This window comes from Amblyomma americanum, chromosome 8 (assembly GCF_052857255.1).
Source record: "Amblyomma americanum isolate KBUSLIRL-KWMA chromosome 8, ASM5285725v1, whole genome shotgun sequence".
NCBI lineage: Eukaryota > Metazoa > Arthropoda > Arachnida > Ixodida > Ixodidae > Amblyomma > Amblyomma americanum.
Window position 1 is genome coordinate 97634105 of NC_135504.1, and position 23278 is coordinate 97657382.

The following is a 23278-nucleotide window of genomic DNA, read 5'->3' on the forward strand; positions in this document are numbered from 1 at the left end:
ACACCTGAACCGCGCCGTAAGGGAAGAGATAAAAGAGGAATAATAACGTAATAATAATTGGTTTTAGGGGGAAAGGAAATGGCGCAGTAACTGTCTCATATATCGTTGGACACCTGAACCGCGCAGTAAGGGAAGGGTAAAGGAGGGGGTGAAAGAAGAAAGGAAGAGAGAGGTGTCGTATTGGAGGGCTCCGGAACAATTTCGACCACCTGGTGATCTTTAACGTGCACTGACATCGCACAGCACACGGGCGCCTTAGCGTTTTTCCTCCATAAAAACGCAGCCGCCGCGGTCGGGTTCGAACAAAGGAGGGGAGTGAATGAAGAAAGGAAGAATAGGTGCCGTAGTGGAGGGCTCCGGAATAATTTCGACCACCTGGGGATCTTTAACGTGCACTGACATTGCACAGCACACGGGCGCCTTAGCCTTTTTCCTCCATAAAAACGCAGCCGCCGCGGTCGGGTTCGAGCCCGGGAACTCCGGATCAGTAGTCGAGCGCCCTAACCATTGAGCCACCGCGGCGGGGCAACGCTTTCGAGAACATTCTGCAATTTACTTGTTCCTTTGCGCATTTTTTTTGTTTTGTAGAGCTTGGCACGAGCGTTGACGCATGGGTAGGGTGCCTCTGTGCACATGCGCAGCGCGCAGTCTAAGCGTTTTGCATTAATCCACCACGGCTCCTGTTTTCTCTTTCTTCTTTCACTCCCACTTTCGTCCCTTCGCTTACGGCACGTTTCAGGTGTCCACCGAGGATTGAGACAGTTACTGCTCTATTTCCTCTCCTCAAAAGAAAAGTTTCATTTTTTTTTCAAACCCGCCGCGGTGGCTCAATGATTAGGGCACTCGGCTACTGATCCTGAGTTCCCGGGTTCGAACCCAACCGCGGCGGCTGCGTTTTTATGGAGACAAAACGCTAAGACGCCCGTGTGATATGCGATGTCAGTGCACGTTAAAGATCCCCAGGTGGTCGAAATTATTCCGGAGCCCTCCATTACGGCACCTCTTTCGTCCCTTCTTCTTTCACCCCTCCTTTATCCCTTCATGTGCGGCGCGGTTCAGGTGTCCAACAATATATGAGACAGATACTGCGCCATTTTCTTTCCCCAAAAAAGCCAATTATTATCATTATTATTTTTTTTCAGACCTGAGAGAGCCACAAAAGGAAACGCGCATAACTTTCCCCTAAATCGCGCATCGAGCTGCATGGCGCAAAATGCGCCCGTGTGCTCTGTGATGTCCATGCACGTTATAGATCCCCAGGTTAGATTGAACTAGAAATATATTCCAGTGGCGCAACCGCCTCCGCCAGAGATGAGGAGGATAAACTTTATTTTCATCGGCCAAGGTAGCAGTTGGTGTGGGGTTATAGCCTCATCAAGCGGCCATGAGCACGTGGCATTCGGACACTTATAGGGCTCTTGTAACAATCCGGGTCTGTGTGTCCGAGTCGGAACAGAGCAATGGGGCCTCCGACTGGTCTGGATTCGAGAGCTGCAAACCTCGCGGAGGTGAGTCCTGAGGGCAAGCCGAGAGTATGTGGGATAGAGTGGCATGTTGGCCACATAGTTGACAGAAGGGAGAGTAGACCCCAGGGTATATGCGGGCATATATCGTGGGGTTGGTGAAGGTGTTTGTTTGGAGTTGCCTCCACGAAACCTCTTGGAGTTTGTTTAAAGAAATATGTGCGGGGGGATATAGAAGTCTATCTAAGTGGTAGTGCATGGTTATGTCTGAAATGTAACCATACGATCTCTCGCCGCCCGCAGGACGGGCGACAACACATCCCGGTCAACGAATCCTCGGACATGATTGTGGGCCGCCTCGTTCCCTGGATAAGATGAGGGCGCAGGGACCTAGATTGATTGGATCTGGCGGAGTTGGTCCTTGGTGGAGCGGAGGAGAGACAGGGAGAGAGTGCCTTGAGCGGTAGAAAGCTGTGGCGACGCTGCAGTCAACCGCACTTGAAAGCGCGCCAGCCTTCGGGCCGCTGTTCTGCTAGGATAAGCGCTTCGTGTAGCGTTTGATGCGGCTTCAGTTTACTACCACGGGGTGTTGTAAAAGGAGCCAGGGCCACACATTCTTGTATTTGCTTTTTGTTTCTTGCAGCTTCGTTTTATTCATTGAAAGGCTCCGATACTGTCGTGGGAACAAGTTGTAGTTGCGCTGTCAGGCCGAAAACCGGCACAGTATCGCACATCATAGTTTTCGCGCGCGTGTTCGAGCTGGATACTTGTGCGTCGCACATATGGCGAACTTATATCTGTGAATTATGGCGCACTCCGCAGAAAATGCGTGCCTAATTGCGCCTGTGTTCTTCCCTCTGAGCGTCTCTATTGACAAAGTAATAGAAAAACGTCCACAGTCTAGGTTCAGCAATAATCATTGCCCTCGAAACGAAAACGCGTTAAAAAGGAAGCGTGTCGCAGGTGAAAGGCAATGGTGTAATATGTTTTTCCTTAATAGGAGCACACTTGGCAACAACTTTCAAATTCACTGCGTTATTTGCGGCGAGACGGCTTTTTACGGACGCGATGTGCTCGAATGCCCTATATTGAATGCATGCATTCCTTGTTTAATAGCTGGTGTATTTTTTCTTTACTTTCTTTTTAGATCTTTGCTATCATTACACAAAAGTTATTGGAAGAATCATATCTACAACAATAAACAACAAAATTGCCATATCCACCAAGGCACTTTTATTTACGCAGCATCAGAATTATTCGCTACAATGACGAATTGCCTTAGTATTTCACTGAATCTGTTAAAATCATGCCACAAAATAAGTTTAATGCTGCAAATTTGACGGCAAGTTAATTCGTTCATGTTTGAGGGTGGAAAAATTTTAGTGCAATACAGAACACAGTGCCTTCGGTAGACAGGTCTAGGCAAGCACTGTGTTGTGCTAAAAATAATTTTTCTCCCTGAAACTAAACTTTAGCAGAACCCCTGTGTTCAGCTTGTGCTCGCCTTCTTTTCGTGCGTTCCCAAAGCAGTTCATGCTGAAGTAGATGCCTCCATAAGTTCCCGTTTGTGCCAAAAAACCTATCGTCCATTCGAACGGTACCGACGGCACTTCTGCTGCTCCGCAACAAATCGGAATGCTAGCTGCCCTCCTTAGAACATCTTCAGCTTGTTGAAATGACACAATATTAGTTTGCTCTACTAGATTGCCCAAAAGATGCACCTTGCACGTCACGGTGCTTGCGGCCACAGTGTCGAAAAACACTGCTCCTGCGACAGTAATTTCATGCGTCGCAGCATTTAGTGCACAGCACACGTAGCACACTGCGGTAAGTCCAGGGAACTCATGCAGCGCCCAAGATTTCGAAGGAGGTGTGAGTCCACGCAGGTCGGCGACATTAACAAGTTTGTCCGTTGCGGCTACACCTTGGCATTCTTCGTTGCCCACTGCAGCGTCCGCACCATGATCTCTCTCTTGATCGCGGTCCGAGCGGTGAACTTTACATCTGGCATCGCATGGGTCCTCTTGCTGCCGTCTTTTTCTTTGGAGCCTTGGAGTCGTACTTGTCTTGCTCAAGTTGGCGGGCAAGTTCGAAAGAAGGGTTGGAACTGCATTAGGGACGAGCTAATTTTGTGGTCTCCTTCGGGTATCTGATTTCCTTTCCATCTATAACGTGGATATAATCTTTCAAAATGAGGTGCGGTTCAAAGTGGAGTGCGCAAACTGCACAATCGAGGCCAAGCGGCTTGTCAAGTCCGTGCAGATTTTGCTGCCAAACCAGCCTTTGGGTTTCATCTTCGGGAGCCTTGAAAAGAGATAACTTCCGCTCTTGGGCTGTTCTTGCGTTCCCAGCTGTGCGGCCTAAAGCATATCAGCGGTTTAACAGCCGCTTGGGAGGCATCATCAAGACGCTGACGCAGGAGACGGCACGAAAGGGGCGAAGTGCCGCGACGAAAGCAATGCGAAGCGATGTGCAGTAGCAGACGACGAGCGCGCTCGCTTCAAGTGCGGGCGACGACAGCGCCACCACTACTTTCTCCCCGAAGGATGCACGCAGCGAGCAAGGAGTCGGGCCTCCGCTCGAGCAACTGTAAAGGGTCTAGTTCACTGTACCCACCCAGGTGGTCGAAATTATTGCGGAGACCTCCGCTAAAGCACCTTTTTATTCCTTTCTTCTCTCAGTCCCTCCTTTATTCCTTCCCTTACGGGGCGGTTCGAGTGTGCACCGAGAAATGTGAAACAATTACTGAGATATTACCTTTCCTCAAAAACAAATTTTCGTTTTCATTTCATTTTTGCGTGGCGATAGCGACCGCTGAACGCGCGTTCGCGTTAAAAATTTTATGGCAGAAACGCTACACTGGAGCAATAGGAGGACGTGCGTGCGGCCATCCACGACCATCTCCGAAAGCAGCACCCCGCCCACCGCATCGCGGGAGGTGAGCGCATCGACAGTGTCTCCAACTGTCGCGCACTTACACGGTCACAACGTGCAATGGAATGATCTTCCGCGCGCGCATTGGCTGCGTGTGGCCCGGGGAACGACGGGTGCGTCACGGAATCGCGACGAGTGATGTGTGTGACGGATGCGGTGCAGTGGAAACACTAGAACACCTACTCCTTCGCTGTTCCGCGTTCGCCGATGCTCGTCGCGATATGCTCGCGGCCTATAGGGCGCAAGGCATACTAATAGTAAGACGCTATTGTGGCCGCAGGGCAGTGCGCGCACTCGTGCGCGAACTTTGGTGAGCCTCTGTGCATTCCTCGAACACACGGCCTTGACGTCCCGTCTGTTCTCCGTCAGGTAGTTACACGCAGTGACCGAACGCTCCGCGAGTTCTACCTTGAACGATTAATAACTGGACGCCCCGCTCCAGTTGTAACCAACACAGTGCTGTGCGCGTGTGTGATTTAATTCCTTAACGAACTAATCACGCGCACAACCTGGACACATTTCTTATTGTGTAAATAGTTTGTACATATTACTTCTCCCTCTATCCTCTATTCCTGTCCCCTCACCTCTTTCATTTCATTTCTCCATTCTGCCTGCTGTCCTTTATTTCCGCTGCCCCAGCTCAGCTGCTTCAGTATCGATGGCAGATGCCGGGGCTAGCAAAAATCGATGGCAGATGCCGGGGCTAGCAAAAATCTTGTCCTTCCTTTTTACTATTATTTTTAATAAAACCACTTCCACCACCAGCAATAGGCCGCTAGCGTTATTTGGTTCATTATTAATAATTGGTTTTTTGGGGAAGGAAATGGCGCAGTATCTGTCTCATATATCTTTGGACACCTGAACCGCGCCGTAAGGGAAGGGATATTGGAGGGAGTGAAAGAAGAAAGGAAGAATAGGTGCCGTGGCGTTGGTTTTGACTATGTTCTAGGCCCTCCGCCGCCCAGGAGTGCTCTGCTGTGCGACTCCCGCGCCGCCCTCAGCCGCCTGCAATCTAACGGCCGCGGTATCCCACTAGTGCGGGAAATTCGCTCGCGCATCGAGCGCCTCGCGCAGAGAGGTTGTGCCGTGCGTGCGCAGTGGGTGCCCGGTCACTGCGGCATCGCCGGCAACGAAGAAGCTGACGACCTCGCGACCGCTGCACACCAACTACCTGCCAGCGTTCTGTCCCTTGCGCTGGAGGACGTGCGTGCGGCCATTCACGACCATCTCCGAAAGCAGCACCCCACCCACGCATCGCGGGAGGTGAGCGCATCGACAGTGTCACCGGCCGTCGCGCACTTACACGGTCGCAACGTGCAATGATCCTCCGCGCGCGCATTGGCTGCGTGTGGCCCGGGGAACGACGGGTGCGGCACGGAATCGCGATGAGTGATGTGTGTGACGGATGCGGTGCAGTGGAAACACTAGAACATCTGCTCCTTCGCTGCTCCGCGTTCGCCGATGCTCGTCGCGATATGCTCGCGGCCTATAGGACGCAGGGCATACTACCAGACTCCATCAAGACGCTATTGTGGCCGCAGGGCAGTGCGCGCACTCGTGAGCGAACTTTGGTGAGCCTCTGTGCATTCCTCGAACACACGGGCTTGACGTCCCGTCTGTTCTCCGTCAGGTAGTTAAACGCAGTGACCGAACGCTCCGCGAGTTCTACCTTGAACGATTAATAACTGGACGCCCCACTCCAGTTGTAACCTACACAGTGCTGTGCGCGTGTGTGATTTAATTCCTCTAAACTGAACTAATTACGCGCACAACCTGGACACATTACTTATTGTGTAAATAGTTTGTACATATTACTTCTCCCCCTGTCGTCTATTCCTGTCCCCTCACCTCTTTCATTTCATTTCTCCATTCTGCCTACTGTCCTTTATTTCCGCTGCCCCAGCTCAGGTGCTTCAGTATCGATGGCAGATGCCGGGGCTAGCAAAAATCTTTTCCTTCCTTTTTACTATTATTTTTAATAAAACCACTACCACCACCACCACTATGTTCTAGAAAATTTAAAATTGGTTTAATGGGAAAGGAAATGGCGAAGTATCTGTCTCACTTCTCTGCGCACACTTGAACCGCGCCTTAAGAGAACGAATAAAGGAGGGAGAGAAAGAAGACAGGAAAAAAAAGGTGCCGTAGTGGAGGGCCCCGGAGTAATTTCGGCCACGTGGGGATCTTTAAAGTGCACTGACTCGCACAGCACACGGGCGCCTTAGCACATGCATCCCTTCCTGGTATTTAAACGGCCCACGAGTTCGCCTGAGGCTTCTCCTTCCGGTCAGAACCTAGCGTGGTGGTCTTCGCATCCGAGGATCGCATGGTGCCACACAGAGAAATTACACAGCACTATCGTTTGCAACGAGCTAGACTTCCTCCAGCGGATGGATATTTGACCAGATACCAAGCCATAAACTGGCGCCGGCTACAAACTAACGCCTTTCCAAACCCGGCCTTTTGGAGTCTTATGTAGCTAGGGCAATTTTCAGAGAAATTCGAAAACTGAGAACTTAGGGCCACCTTGGACCGCATAATATTGGAATGTCCTCATGCCCCCCAGGAGGGACGAGGTATTAAGACGAAAGACCAACGGGAGACCTCATTATTATTTTAATAAAACCACTTACTACATTGGATGGAGGCGAAACGCTAAGGCGCCCGTGTGTTGTGCGATGTCAGTGCACGTTATGGATGGATGGATGGAAAAACTTTATTTTCGTCAGAGAGCATGTGTGGACGATTCCGTGTCAGATGGCCATCAACCCATGGCTGACGGCGACCTGGGTGGCCCACTCCACGGCCCTGGTCTGGACGACCGGGTCTGAGCTGGCCAACACGGCCTCCCACTGCTCGAGGGAAGGATCACGCATAATGTCCGCCGGTGGCGGTGCTATGCTACAGCTCCATAATATGTGGTCATAGGTTGCCAATTCGTGACACCATTGGCACTCCGGCTGAATGTCCGGGTAGATTTTGCTCAATACGTATGGGTTGAAGAAACATCTAGTCTGCAATAGTCGCCAGACGCATTCCTGGGCTTCACCAATTGCTTGTCCGGGGGTGGGTAAATCCTACGCTCAAGTCTGAAATGATTAGTAATGTCATGAAAGGATACCAGCCCATCTCTCGTGGACCTTCCCGGGACGTCCAGCTCACCTACTCGGCTGACGAAACCTCGAGCATTCATGTGAGCCGTCTCGTTCCCAGGGTTCCCAGAGTGTGCAGGTACCCAGACAATTTCCGTCTCCGTAATTCCTCGCTCCGTGGCCCGATTCAGCAACCGCGCCGCTGTGACAGATATTCTGCCCCTCGCCAAATTTCGGATGGCTGTTTTTGAATCGCTGAAGATCAGGTCAGCATTACTACTAGTCATAGCTAGTGCTATCGCCGCTTCCTCTGCAGTTTCTGGGGAGCGGGTTTTGACTGATCCAGAGGCGATCAAGCGTCCTCGCCCGTCCACCACCGCAATTGCAAATGCAACCTTGTCCTTATACTCGGCGACATCTACATAGACTGCCCCATTGTACTTCCCGTACTTAGCATGTAAAGCTTTGGCTCTTGCCTTCCTGCGGTCCTCATGATGTATTGGATGCATGTTCTTGGGCAAAGGTTTTATGTACAAGCCCTTGTGCATTTCCCGCCTCATCTGAATTTTCGTGTCACCGGCTGGAACGTCAACTCCAATGCCGATCCTTTCCAATATGTCCCTTCCTGCTTTTGTTTTTGAAAGCCTACCGAGCTGCATCACCAAGTGCGCCTCCCGTAGTTCTTCTAAGGTGTTGTGAACCCCTAATCCCAGCAGCCTTTCGGTAGACGCATTTTGAGGCAACCCAAGGGCCGCTTTATACGCCTGCCTAATTATAGCCTCCACCTTTCCTTTTTCCGCCGTGTCCAACTTCAAATAAGGCGTCGCATACACTATTCTGCTGAGCACAAATGCCTGCACTAGCTTACACAAGTCTTGTTCCTTAACACCTCTCTTACGATTGGCGATTCTCCTGATTAGCCGCACGGTAGCATTGACCGTATTTTTAAGCCTTTGCAAGGACTCGCTATTCTTCCTGTTAGTCTGCAGATACATACCCAGGATCCTGATCGTTTGGACCTCAGCGACCGGTACTCCCCCCACTTTCACCTCTAAAGGTGGTGGTGGCGTATAGTGCCTCGCATGTATCCCTCTTTGTTTATCCCTCAGAACAGAAAGCTCGGACTTGGGCTGAGAGCACGAGAGTCCTGCTTCCCCTGCTAGCTCCTCCACAATATCCACCGCCTGTTGTAGAGTTTCTTCCAACTGTGCGTCACTGCCTCTTGTTACCCATAGAGTAATGTCATCCGCATAAAATGTATGTTTAAGTCCCGATATCCCTTGCAGCCTGGGTGGTATCTTGATCAAGGCGAGATTAAATAGGAAGGGCGATAATACCGACCCTTGCGGTGTCCCCCTGCCCCCCAATGGGAAGGGATCCGATTTCATTTCTCCGACTACAATCTCCGCAGTCCCACCCTCCAGAAACGATCTGATGTACCGGAAGGTTCTACCCCCCGGTCCTATGTCCGATAGGTTCCTCAATATTGCCTCATGGGTAACATTGTCAAAGGCCTTAGTGAGGTCGAGCCCCAAGATAGCCTTGGTGCCCGTGCCGTACCCAGGATCAACCACGTCTTTTTTGAGCTGTAACATGACGTCCTGCGTCGATAAATTAGCCCTGAAGCCAATCATTGTTTCAGGTATCAACTCATTGTCCTTTACATAACCCCGAAGCCTGTTGAAGACCACATGCTCCATCAATTTGGCCAAGCACGACGTTAGCGAGATGGGACGCAGATTCTCAATGCGGAGCTTCTTCCCTGGTTTAGGAATAAATGTAATCCTAGCATGTTTCCACTCTGGCGGAATCTCCCCGGCCGCCCAATATTTATTCATCAAATTCGTGAGTGCCCCCACTGACTTGAAATCCAGGTTCCTCAGAATTTTATTAGTAACCCCGTCCGGACCCGCTGCTGACGTGGTACGAAGCTGGCCGATTGCAAACTCCACTTCCGCCACCATAAAGTCTGCATCCAATTCAAGGTTTTCCTCTCCCGAGTAATCCGGCAAGCAACCGCCCGCCTCTCTGTTTATGTAACGACTTCGGAGTTCATGTATAAATTCCCCAATCGTGCCTTGATACCGATGCACAAACCTAGCCATTTGCCCCTTTTGCGCAGATTTGGTTGCGGCCGGGTCTAAAAGGTGCCTCAACAACTGCCATGTTTTTTTGCATCCGAATTGCCCATTCATCCGATCACAAATCTGCCCCCACTGTTGACACTGCAACTCCAATGTGCAGGCTTCGATTTCTCGTTCTAGCTTGGCCATCTTCCTACGGAGGACACCATTATGCCTTTGTTTCCTCCACCTCCGAAGGAGACTCGCATGTGCTTCCCACATGTGTAACAGTCTAGAGTCAGCCGTAAAGCCCTCCTCCTCCGTCGGAACCTCTTCTGTGGTACTCTTCACGGCCTACTTGAGCGTGTCAATCCAGGCTCCTAAGTCCTCGATTTCCCCGTTCACTATGTCATTCCTGTATTGCCGAAATCGGTCCCAGTCCGTCACTCGAGTTCCTTTCACCGTGTCTTTGTGCTTAGCAGCACTAAATATCGTGGAAAGGATATAGTGATCACTTCCCAGTGGCTGTCCCGTGTTTACCCACTGTGCATCCCTGATACCATTAACAAATGTGAGGTCTGGAGAGGTGTCTATGCTTACGCTGTTGCCTATCCTGGTATGATCTAGCGGGTTGTTTAAGATCGTCCATCGCAGGTCCTGGGCAACCTGCCAAAGCTTATTTCCCTTCGGGCTGGCTCGGATGTAGCCCCACTCCGGATGAGGCGCATTGAAATCTCCCACCACGATGAGTTGAGACCTAGCCGCTAGCCGTTGCGTCTTTATCAGAAGGTCTGGCAGGCCCACCCCCTTATCTTTTGGAGAAGAGTATACATTAAGAACAAATAGACTCTTATCGTCCTTTCTTTTGGGCAAAATCTCCAGCAGGACGTAGTCCTCCCTGCTGCTATCTATGGTATGCTGAATCACTGTGGTGTTGCGATGGACTAACACGGCCGTGAAGACGCTCAATACGCCCCCTCGATCAATCTCTGGTGGTGTAAATGTCTTAAATCCCGGTGATTTCACCGAGCCGCTAGCGCGAAGCTATAATGTCCGGCTTACTATCCAGATTTTGTATGTGCAACTGCAGGCTCCCCCGCTTGCGACGGAAGCCCCTGCAGTTCCACTGCCAAACCTCAATTTGCTGGCGAGGGGCCATGGTGAAGCCCTAGGTTCACTAACATCGGCTCTTGGCCGATTACGGGAGGCAATCTAACCTCTAGCATAGCATTTAGCTGTTTAAACATGTCCACTACCTGGGTCTGGAAACCCCGCATGTCATTGGTGAAGGCGTCAAGACGCTCCTCAATGTTGCCTAGTCTAGCTTCTATCCTGTCGACCCGGCGATCCAGCCTATCCTGTCTTTCTTCCAGTTTTCCTGCTCTCTCCGCAAGGGTAAGCATGTCTCTCTTAAGACAAGTGACTGTAAATACTGGCTGCGGCGTGTCCGCCGCCGAAGTTTCTGCTACTCTCTTTGCACGAGCTCCCTCATCTGCCGGAGGTGGCCTTTTGACCGTCCCCCGATTCTCCACTTTCTCCACTTCCATAGCTGTGTTATCGTCCACGCGAGAAGCGTTCGCCTGCGCCGCTTGCTGTGGGGCTTGGGCCAACGGCGTCTGTACCCTGTCTACTCTGCCGGGTTTAAGCGCGCGTTCCATCTCTGCTATCCTAGCTTCCATCTTTTTGATAGTTTCGGCTTGCTGCAGCACCTGCCTTTGTAGCGCCTTCTCTCGAGCAGTCTCATTTTGGGAGCCCGCGTTGGGCCAGCTCACCTTTTTCCTCGTGGCACTTGGGCTTCTTCCATGACCGGAACCTTGCCCTCCTCCTTTGCCAGGCTCGGGTCCGGGCAGTGGCGGGAAGGAAGCTGACCGGGCCCTGCTCTTGCTATCGCTTCTCGCACCGCTAGATGACCGCTTCCTGGGACTCGAACGCCGCTCCTCCTTGCCCGTCTGGCTCTTGTCCTCGTTGCTCTGCTGCATACCCGTCGGCTATTGACGGGCTAGGCGAAACTTGCAGTTCCGACTTCCCGTGCTGTGCGCCCCATGACACACGATGCAGTCCGGCGTGCAGGTCAGCGACTCTCCCTCCGGTGGTGCAGGATGTTCTTTCCCGCAGCTGCGACACAAGTTAGTCTTCGGACGATAGCAAACGTCCGCCCGATGTCCCACTCGTCTGCAGTTATAGCAGGTCTCGACTAACTCTCTATATGGGATCACAGCGTACAGACAGTTCCAATAGATGACTTGTCGGGGAACGCGCTTCCCCCCGAACGTGATCTGAATCGCCTTTGACTTGCCCAAAGGTCTGGCATCCAAAATTTCCATGTCTTCATTCCTCTTCAAGAATCCTGCGCGAATTTCTGCCAGTGGGCATCCGTTGTACGCATTGTAAATTACTCCGCGCACAGAATTCTCCGGCGCCGCCACGGACGCCGAAACCGCAAGGTCACGACCGCCCAGCTGGAGCGTCTTGACATTCGCATATGCCCCACTACGATTCATACACGGCGTGCTCACCGTCATCGTGTTGTTTCTCTCATTGACCCGCACCATGTCTTCTTCCACCGCAGTCGCGTTCGTCAGCTTCGCTGCCGCTCTCAGGGCACATCCGAGCTCCCTTGGCGTCACTATGCTCAAGTTCTAATTCTTGGGCCGGCACACAACCTTGAAATCCTCGGCTGGCATCTGAAGAAACGGTCCCCGTTTCTTCCACACCGGCGCTTTCCCCCGCTTGACTTGGGCTGCTCCGTGCGTCTGGCGCCCGTCGCTGCCCGCCTGTTTCTCGGTAGGCCTACTCTCGGTGTGGTTCCCGTACACAGTCTTCTTGAAGCGATCTTGCGCCTTCAAAACCCAGGCCCATTCTCCCGCCTCGAATTCTTCGGGCGTTATAGATTCTCCCTCAACGGAGTACTCCATCATCTTTAGCCTCGCAAAGGCCCACTACCACAAGGCACGGCCCTGGAGCCCGGCGCCGTAGGCGTCGGCTCGGCCTATAGATTAGGCCTAATTTTGCCGCACCGTGGTCGAGTACAAATCGCGAAGAAAACCCCTAAAAGGGGGAACACTTGCCAAAATATGGTGTCCACAGGTACAGGGCAACTTCCTGCAGACGATTCCACAAAAAGCAAGACCAAGGCACAGCGCGTTCCACCGAAAAACGGTCTCAAGGCGGGAGCTCATGCGGAACACGTCCGCTCAGCGTCCGCTCAGCGTCCCTTCCTCTCAGTGCACGTTAACGATCCCCAGGTAGTCGAACTTATTCCGGAGCCCTCCACTACGGCACCTGTTTCTTCCTTTACTCCCTCCTTTATGCCTTCCCTTACGGCGCGGTTCAGTGTCTGCCGATATGTGAGACAGATACTGCGCCATTTCCTTTCTCATTTCCAATTTTTCAGTAGCCTGAAGCAGAACACGGCGACGACGCCGTTCGGAGCACGTGACACGTGACATGCGAGCGCGGAACCGCCTGAGTGGCCGGCGCTCGGCCCCATGTGACCTGCTGTCCAGCACCCACGTCAGCCTCACTTCGGAAGGAGGCCATTGCTCAAGGAGCAGGCCAGAACTTCAGACCGTCTAGCACGAGTGTCCTGGAAGGCATTGATGGGACAGCGGCATAGGACCTGAGCAGTGCCTCGGATTGGACGCAACCTGCAACTGCAGTTTTACAAGGATGGCCCCTGCGACAAGGCATCACGAAAGGTGAGAACCACGAGAAATTTTAAACAATATCTACCCATGAAGACTTAGTGTTTGTAGATATGCCCATAACGGTAGTCGGAAGGTCTAAAAAACGGCGGCCGAATTTCGATGAAGGCGAAACTGTAAAGGTCAGTGTACTGTGCGACGTTAGTGCACGTTAAAGAACCCCAGGTCGTCGAAATTTCCGGAGCTGTTTACTACTGCGTCCGTCATAGCCTGAGTCGCTTTGGGACGTTAAGTTCCATAAGCCATAAGCCATAACAAAACCCCGCCATGACTGTGTCTTTGCTAAAGGTGCTTCTGGTCGCCGTTCAAAGCGTTTTTTTTTCATGATTCGCTGGAGAGAGCGATGTGTTATATGGTGCGTCGACAGGATTGGCTGCAGCGTTCGCCGTGCGTCGCTGCCTTTCTAGCCTGGCGTCCCGGAGCATACGTGTCACGAGGCCGTCATTTTTGCCATTCTTAAGTGGCACTGAGGCACCTGTGAGCTTAGAGGCAGGTAAAATCCATAGCTATTTGTGTTTGTTAAGCGGAAATGATGGGTATACGTCGGACTTAGCATGGCTCGAGGTTGAAGAGGCAGGCGGCTATTAATTAGGCGGGTGTGCTCCGTTGTGCAGCATGATTTTACACTTGATCCAAAGCGTATGTTTACCCGCTGTGGGAGTTCAGTGATTACGGAGCTCGGCTACTGAGCCGGAGGACGAGGGTTCAATTATGCAAATATGAATATCTGAGTACTAAAAGGCTCGAGTTGCTTTTAATGGATTATCATATATGATTACACTAACTCTAGCCAGTTTTCCTTCTTAATCCACCCACAAATTTTCACTAAGAACACCAGGTGATCGAAATTTCCGGAGTATACTTAACTACGGCGTTCTTGATAATAGCTCGAGCCGCTTTGGGACGCCATAAAGTATAAACCAATAATTACGTTAACCCACTAACTAAATCTTACCAATTCATCTAAACCAACGCACTAATCCTCATCAATCCGGCTAATCCATTTTTCAGTCGTACGCCTGCTTTCAGAACTTGAGGGGTTTCGAAATATTTTTGGGTGCGCCAACTGCCAGATGCCATCACATTTTCTTTAGAATGTGGTTAAGAAGGTCGGAAGTTTCTTCTTTCTTTTCGGTTTTCTGTCCCGGAAGGCGTTGTGTTGTCAATGATATCATGGCATCCTCGCTCTTACCTTCGAAGCACCCTTCACTTTCACCACGCGTACGCGGTGTTCCTTTTAGTTTCAAGCCCCGTCCGCGGCATGACGACCGTCTATCATGATCATTTCTATGAACTCAACCTCGCAGTGATATTGGCCAGTGTGGCGTAAGTTATAAGCACGTAGACTTCTTTCTTCGCGCCGCCACATACTACTAACCTTTCTGTGCAGCGTATTGTGCGTTGCACTATATGCGTTTGTTGCTGCCGTGTGTTTAAAGCTAACGTAGTTAGGAAATCGTAGAAAGAGAAGAAACAAACGCTCACTAAAAACTTGGTTGATAGGCAGCGTTCGCGTGTTTCCTCTTATCGGCCGCGTTTTTCGGCTATTTTTTTAACGCTTACAGCAGCTAACGGCTAATACGCAAAGAACTTTTTAACTTGCTGCGATGAGATTTTTGGTGTGAAATCACTATTAGCCTCGTACTCCTGTGTGAAGACTGAGAGAGTCACGAAGGGAAACGTGGATAACTGCCTCCAAAGTTGAAGTTACAAAAATGCGACACAAGTCGACTGCAGTCCAGTTTTTGAGGGAAAGGGCAGGTTTTGAGAAGATGAGTGGCTCGACCTCTACTTTTTTCGACGTTTTTGCGCTTTCCTCAAAGAGTGGGGTTTAGGTGACATGTGTCGCATTCATTTAAATTGCGGCTTCTGGGTCAGTGTCCAGTTCAGTCGCGCTTTGCGGTACACATGGCAGTGGTGACTGAGATATATGCGCTGCATGCGTTGGCGTTGACAAAGCTGTGACATAAATGCGGCAGCGGAGCAATAGGCCGCCGGCGTTCATTTCGTTCATTGGCTTTGGCCTTGACAACGGTGTGGCCTGCTTTTTAGGAAACGAAAGCCACGTAACTCTCGCCCTGGTTAAGTAGGCGCCCCAATCGCGCTTTGTGGTACGTGGCGGTGATGACAAACATGTGTGCTGCAAGCGTCGCGCTGATAACCTTGTGGCAGAAACGCGGCAGTGAAGCAATAGGCCGCCAAAGTTCAGTGTCGTTGGCGTTGACAATGCTGTAGACTCCATTGATTTTGAGCAGAGGCAGATAACTGGCTCTCTGAGTCAGTGGACCCCTCAACAGCGCTTATAGGTACTGTACGTGACGTGCGCTGCATGCGTTGACAACGTAGTGGCCGAAACGCGGCAGTAGAACACTCATCACGGTTGCTCAGCTGTTGGGGGCTCGGGCATTTCAGACGCTCTTCAGGCTAAACGCAAATGCGCCCGTGTGCGGTGTGATATCAGTCTCGCTAAATTATTCCGGAGCCCTCCAGTCCGGCGGCTCTTCGTTCACTCCCACACTGCGTCCTTCCTCAAAAACTATTTTTTGAAGCAAACGTTTTACTATGCTAGGTAAAGCAGTCGTTGCGTAAGTCGGAGATTGAACGTGAATGACCTTCAGCCCAACCATATTTATCCCTTCCTTCCGGCGCGGTTCAGGTGTCTACTGATGTATGTGAGGCAGTCACTGCGCCATTCCCTTTCCTCAAAACCAATTTTCAAAACTAATCTAAAAACTTGCTTCGAAAGGAAATGAAAAGCAGGTAAATGGCCCCCTGGGACAATGGGCACCTAAGTCGCGCTGTAACCTACGTGGCGGTAGTGACAGATGCGCGCTGCATGCTTTGGAATTCACAACGCTCCTGCAGAAACGCGGCACTGAAGGCATAGACTGCCGGCGTTTATTGTGTTTATTGCCTCTGGCGTTGACAACATTATTTTATGGAACTCCCATGATTTTAAGGAACGGAAGGATTCCCTTGCGGCGCGGTTCAGGTGGCCGTCGATATGTGAGAGAGGAACTGCGCCATTTCCTTTCCTCATAAGCCAAGTTTCATTTTCATGGTGCATAACTGGCTCCCTGGGAAAATGGACGCCTTAAACGCGCTTTGAGGTACGTGGCGGTGGCGAGAGAGAGATGTGGGAGGTGGGGGAGAAGGACTTTAATGGATCAGGAGAGGTCTGAGAGATGTGGGCTACATGCATTGTCACTGCAGCAATAGGCCGCAGCCTTCATTGGGTCTCCAACTTCCCGCGAACAACGCCCTTGCTTCCATCACTCCTCATTGCTGTTATTGGCAAATTATAATAAAAACAATCGAAGGAAAAATAATGTGGACTAGCTCAGTTTTTCCAGGATATATATACGAAGCGAAATATGTCGGCGTTTACTGTGTTCATTGGTGTTGGCGTTGACAATATTCTAGACGGCGATGGCTTTGAGCAAAAGAAGGGCGCATAACTCGCTCCCTGGTTATGCGAACGCCTCATTCGTGCCTTAATACATGTGGCGGTTGTGAGAGAGAGATGGCCTGAATGAATTAGCGCTGACAGCGTTGTGGCTGACATGTGGCCCTGCAGCAATAGCTAGGCCGCAGAGTTCATTTGGTGATCTCTCGCGATCAACCGTTAACTGCATGCCACCTCCCAGGGTGGCAGGAAGGGAGGGCTATGCGGAACGCAATCAAAGCAGGCTTTTTCAGTTGGACACTAACGCCACGTACATGAAAGTGAGATTGAGGTCTCCACTGACCCACGGAGCCGGTTGTGCGCCTTTCCTTCTGTGAAAATGAACGACCTTTGCAATGTTGTCGACGCCAATGAACTCTATGAACGCCATCGGTTCACTTGTTTTGTTTGGTTTTTGAGGAAAGGAAATGGCACAGTAACCGTCTGACATATATCGGTGGACACCCGAACCGCGCCGTAAAGGAAGCGATAAAGGAGGGAGGGAAAGAAGAAAGAGAAAACTGAAAATTGAAAGTTGGATTTTGAGAAAAGGCGTGGCGCTGCGCAGCGGCGTGATACCTGTGGTTCGGTTACAGTGAACAGCTCGATGCTACTAGTGGCGCATGCGCAGTAGTGCCTAGGTAGCGAGAGCGAGAAATATGCGCAGCGAGGCGCGCGTTGTGACGTCATGGGCCTCCTCGGAGTACCGCCACGGCGAAATCGCAAGTTCGTGGCCAGTAAAGCTTTCGCTTTAAAATGTGTCGCTAGCCGCGGCATCTGTCATAAAAATCTGAAGCACCTGAGCTGGGGCTAGCGCTAAAAAAAGGACAAGGTGAGGGAAAGAAATGTGAGAGCATTAGTTGAAAGGATAGGGGTATGCATGGCGGCAGTATACTAGATGTCAGTGCACGTTAAAGAACCCCAGCAAGTCGAAATTTCCGGAGCCCTTCACTACTGCGTCCCTCATAGCCAGAGTCGCTTTGGGGCGTTCAACACCCATAACCCACAAGCCAAACATAGAAATCTCGTCCTTTGAGAGGAGGTCTATCATATTAGCTCAGTGGTTACAGCATTCTGCTGCTGAGCGCGAGGACGCAAAATTGAATCCCAGTGGTGGCGACTGCTTCCACACAGATAGTAATGTAGAAAAATGATTTGCGGATTAGCATTGCAGAGGTTAGGTGTTCGGCTACTGATCTGGAGTACCCGGGTGCGAACCCGGCCGCAGCGGCCGCGTTTCGGTGAAGGCGAAACGCAAAGGCACCGTGTAAAGGTTAAAGATCCCCAGGTGGTCGAAATTATTCCGGCGCCCTTCACTACGGCACTTCTTCCTTTCTTCCCTTAGTCCCTCCTTTATCCCTTCCCTTGCAGCGCGGCCCAGGTGTCCGCTGATATGTAAGACATATACTGCACCATTTCCTTGCCCCTAAAAAATTTTGAATTTCAATTTTTAATAAATATTGAGCGCTAAATATTGTCCGAAAGCACGGTTTTTCGCAGTGAACAACCGCTAGGAATTTCAAAGTACGATTTCGGTCTCAACTGGCCCAGGCAGTCACTTGTGCGCATTTCCTTTCCTCAAAGATCAATGGAGTTCAAAACTTCAGCGCCAATGAACCCGATGAACGCCGGCGGCCTATTCCTCCAGTGCCGCATTTCTTTCCGAAACTTTCTCATTGCCAACGCAAGTAGCGTACATCTGTGTCACTACTGCCACGTCGCTCAAAGCTCGATTGAGGTGTCCACTGACTCAGGAAGGCCGCTACGCGCCTGCCCTTACCGTTCTTAATAATAATAATAATAATTGGTTTTGGGGGAAAGCAAATGGCGCAGTATCTGTCTCATATATCGTTGGACACCTGTACCACGCCGTAAGGAAAGGGATAAAGGAGAGAGTGAAAGAAGAAAGGAAGAAGAGGTGCCGTAGTGGAGGGCTCCGGAATAATTTCGACCACCTGGGGATCTTTAACGTGCACTGACATCGCACAGCACACGGGCACCTGAGCGTTTTTCCTCCATAAAAACGCAGCCGCCGCGGTCGGGTTCGAACCCGGGAACTCCGGATCAGTAGTCGAGCGCCCTAACCACTGAGCCACCGCGGCGGGGCCTTACCGTTCTTGGCGCCCTCAGAGGCTGCACGCCGTCCACCTTTTTACCTTGCGGGGTAAGAGGCTTACGGCTTCCACACTGAAAAGACCTGAGTGCAGAAACCGAAAACGCTCACTGCGTAGTCCTCCCTATACAGACATTTCCTTGCAGTGACGTCATAGTCGGCATTGGTTGTTATTTTATATTTCCAACCGCAGCGAGCCGCTCCTGGTTCCCGTCAAGCTCGGACATTCCTTGATGTATCAGGAATGTGCATGGCCCCGAAAAGAGTTCAAGAGGACTTTGCTTCTATGTTCGAACTTGCTAAGAGGCTATCCTGTTTTTTTTTCTTTTCCTACTTATAACCGCGTAGCAGGCATCGGTGTGGAATGAATTTCAAGCATGCGACAACAGGTTGAGCGCAGTCATCAAGTCGGTGCTCCCCGCTCAGTGAACAGGCACGAGGAAGGGGCAAGGGAGCTTTCTCTATTGTGAACTAACACCAGACGCATAACATTACGCACATAACTGGCCTGCGGGATTCGTTGCATTGATATTGCTGATCAATGAAAAATGAGTGCTTTCACACCTGCAACGCTAGCTGCAAGTGCTACATAACTGCATATCCACGAATCGCTCCTTCAAGCATATTGTATCCAATCGAAACCATCATGATGAGATATTTACTTTGCTCTTCTGTTTAGCAAGGAATACGCATCATCCTACCTATGCTTTTTAGACGGCCATTCGTGTGGTGTATCAAATACTTGGGTGGCTTTAAGTAGGATAGGTTGGACGCTCATTAGCTAGTATCCATTAGCCCAGATATTTGGGCGTGATATCTGTGTCGCGAAGCGCGGCTTCAAAATTTAATCTGCGAAAATCTCACGCTTCAGGAATGCACGTCTCTGCGCTAATGTTACTCCCGACTGAACAATTAACGCGCAACTCGGTGCAGTCTGATCTGAAACTGGAAACAACGCTTCAAGTATCACCCGCCGCGGTGGCTCAGTGGTTAGGGCGCTCGACTACTGAGCCGGAGTTCCCGGGTTCGAACCCGACCGCGGCGGCTGCGTTTTTATTGAGGAAACACGCTAAGGCGCCCGTGTGCTGTGCGATGTCAGCGCACGTTAAAGATCCCCAGGTGGTCGAAATTATTCCGGAGCCCTCCACTACGGCACCTCTTTCTTCCTTTCTTCTTTCACTCCCTCACTTATCCCTTCCCTTTCGGCGCGGTTCAGGTGTCCAACGATATATGAGACAGATTCTGCGCCATTTCCTTTCCCCAAAAACCAATTATTATTATTATTATTATTATTATTATTATTATTATTATTATTATTATTATTATTATTATTATTATTATTATTATTATTATTATTATTATTATTATTTTATATTATTATTATTATTATTATTATTATTATTATTATTATTATCATTCAAGTATCGCGATGTGGTCAGTTCTTGTAGCACAGTAGTTATCGTTTTTTTAAGGAAAGCGTCTCGGCTGTCTTCGTGATGATTGTGTATTTCTATGGCGCTATGGCATCTGGGGCCAAAAATTGCGATAAAAGAAGCGATTTTCGTCGTCTTAATGTGGGGTCCAAGGCCCATTTCCCAAGCATTTAACTCTAAAGGAGCCACTCACCAGGCTATGCGAAAGCTTCTACCTACTGCATCCCCCGATGGATACCCGGCGGCACGGGATCGAAACCCGCACCTCCCGCATGCGAGGCGGATTCTCCACCACTAGGCCGCTGCTGAGGTGTCTGAGCTGTCTTCGTGTAACAACACACCATGCACCCCACCACAAATCGGTAGCGAAATGGGCACCTTGGCACTATTCGCATTTGGCCCCGACATGGGGACAAGCGTGCATTTGTCGTGGCGCTTCACTTAGGTAGTGTGTGTAGTGCACTGATACCATGCAGGTATTCTGACGCAGCGCGTGAAGTGACAGCTGTTAAATTAGAGCTTTGTTTCGACTGCCTACAAGTAGAGGTCGCAGCGATCGGCAAACTGCGCTTCACGTAGCCTGCTGTTCTGCGGCGGTCAGTTAGAACTGAGCACTTTGTGCACGTCTGTGCAGTGGTATTTGTTACGTGACAAAAGCCTTTGCTACCCCACATGTACTAACGCAATGCCATGCATATCTTTGATGCATGACTTGAGGGACGCTTGGGAAGCGTACGCAGGAATCACACAGAGGAACGTTCCTTGCAGCCAATGTCTGAACTCTCGAGGCTCGTGTACTACGTGATTACAGTGCACGTTAAAGAACCCCAGGCGGTCGAAATTTCTAAAGCCTTTCACTACGGCGTCCCTCATAGCCTGAGTCTCTTAGGGACAAGAACCTTGGCGGTGGTTGGTCTCGCAGGCTTGTTCTCTTTCACAGCCGAGAAACGCAGACACAAAGCCAGAAAGCTTAGGAAGGGGGGGGGGGGGCTAAAAGCGCATTGTCTTCTTGTTTTTATTCAACAGTTGGGTTGTAAGACACAAATATGTAATGCAAGAAGCTGGAAGTTCCCGTCGATGAACACACACACATACATAACAGCATCGCACAGCCAAAACGACAAAAAAAAAAAGAACAATGATTGAAACAGGAAAGTAAACAGTGATTTTCTGAAAGTGCGTTAAGAAGATGATTGTTTATTGTGTGTTAGACATGAAATTATTGGAACGTGCTTTTCAGCCCGTGGGAAATTTTATCTAAGTATGGGATCACCTGCTGGGCAAGGATTTTTTGCATATGAATTATTTTTGTCATGAAGCTTGCCCAGCTGGGTGGCTCTTAAACAGGATTAACCAGTTGACCTTAAAAACTGTGGAAAGAAATACGCCAGTTCAGTAGAAAGGAGTCATAGTGGTGGGGAGGGTGGGAAAACAGCGAACATGAGCTTGAAGGGCTTTGTGTGTACACATGTGGGGAGCTGCGAAAGGTGTCTTGGTATGACTAGTTGGGCTGAGATGAATAAACCAGAACTTAGCTTAGAATTGAGGCCGAATGAAATACCATAGAACGAAGAAAAATAAAAGATCAGGAGAAAGTGTGAAAGGAGGAGGGGGTACGAAAGCAAAGGGTTTCCCGCACTAATAGCATTAGCAGGCCGGCCAAACTGGAAACCTGGAATATAAGACGCGTCAGCCAGAGAAAACCGAAAGCTGGTTCTCGCACATGCTCAGCACAATTAAGAAATAGTTATCTGCTGATCTATACGGATATGCTCATTTATACGCATATGAGTATGGTAACTGACGCTGGCCTCGATAATTTGAAGGTTCGTTGTAGTCAACCGTTCCAGTTTACGACAAGAAGTCAGAGCTAGTGTTCAGCCAATATAAAAAACTCCGGTCATTACAAAAACTGTCAGTAATTAAAACCCGTGAATTTCAACATTAAGATTTGGAAATTAATGCGCAACACTTCATTGTCCTACAAGTTGTGCTAGCGAAGGTGAACCAAAGTTATTTAACGACGCTTGACTGCATTCTCCACATGGACCATGTCAGACAAAACAGAAAATACAGTTATGCTAATAAGACGGCGACCATCATCGAGACGAAATCAAGAATGCAGTTGCATCCGACGAATCATGAATGCAGTTGCATTTAGCTCATCCAAGCAAGGACGAGCATCTGGTGCTGTCCTCGAAAAACTACTTGCGACAACGCGTAGATAGCATTCTTGTAAGTGTATTTGACAAGCCGAAATATGATTTTCGCGCGATAGCGTTATAATTAGAGGCCTCGTTACTCAGAAAATCCGGTGTCGGCGTTGTGAGCGAAAAATCGCGAGCATGACTCTGGCAGGTGGTGCACAGAGAGCAACCTGGGAGGAAGGTGGCCCACCTAGGTCACGTGACCTCGCAGCGTCATTACAACCTGCCCATCGGATATTGAGGATAGTGCCCACCTTTGCAAGTGGCAGTTAAATTAATCATTGGTTGCTCGGGAAGATCAACCTGGCCCGCACAAGGTCCACCGCTAGGAGCACATGCCTCCGCAGGGCAGTGGCGCATCGCTTAAACGCTGCACCACTGCGCCAGGAGAGGTGTGATGACTTCCATGGATCTGTGAATATAAATTAGAGAAGGACATTCTGCATATATAGAAATTAACCCATTATGCTATGACGTCACACCCGTCAGGTGGAGCTTAAATGTTCCCTTCAATTTTTACTTTTCAATCAGCGATACGCGGAGAGACGTGGACGGGGCCCCTGGTGTGCACCATGAAGTCACATGTAGCAGCAACAGCCACGAATTACTTTTTAAAATTATTGTTTTAGCCATAACAGTAACTAATTTCTCATAATTAACTTCTTAACTATCACAGTTAGGCTACTGGCTGCAGTTGGAGACTTGTAGCCGGTCGTTAGAAATAGCCATGCATTTTGGCACGATGTTAGCAAAATATGTTGGGCCGCAGTGCCAAGGGTAATCGTGTTTTCGAAATTCTAAAACTGATATGGCTATTACTAAAG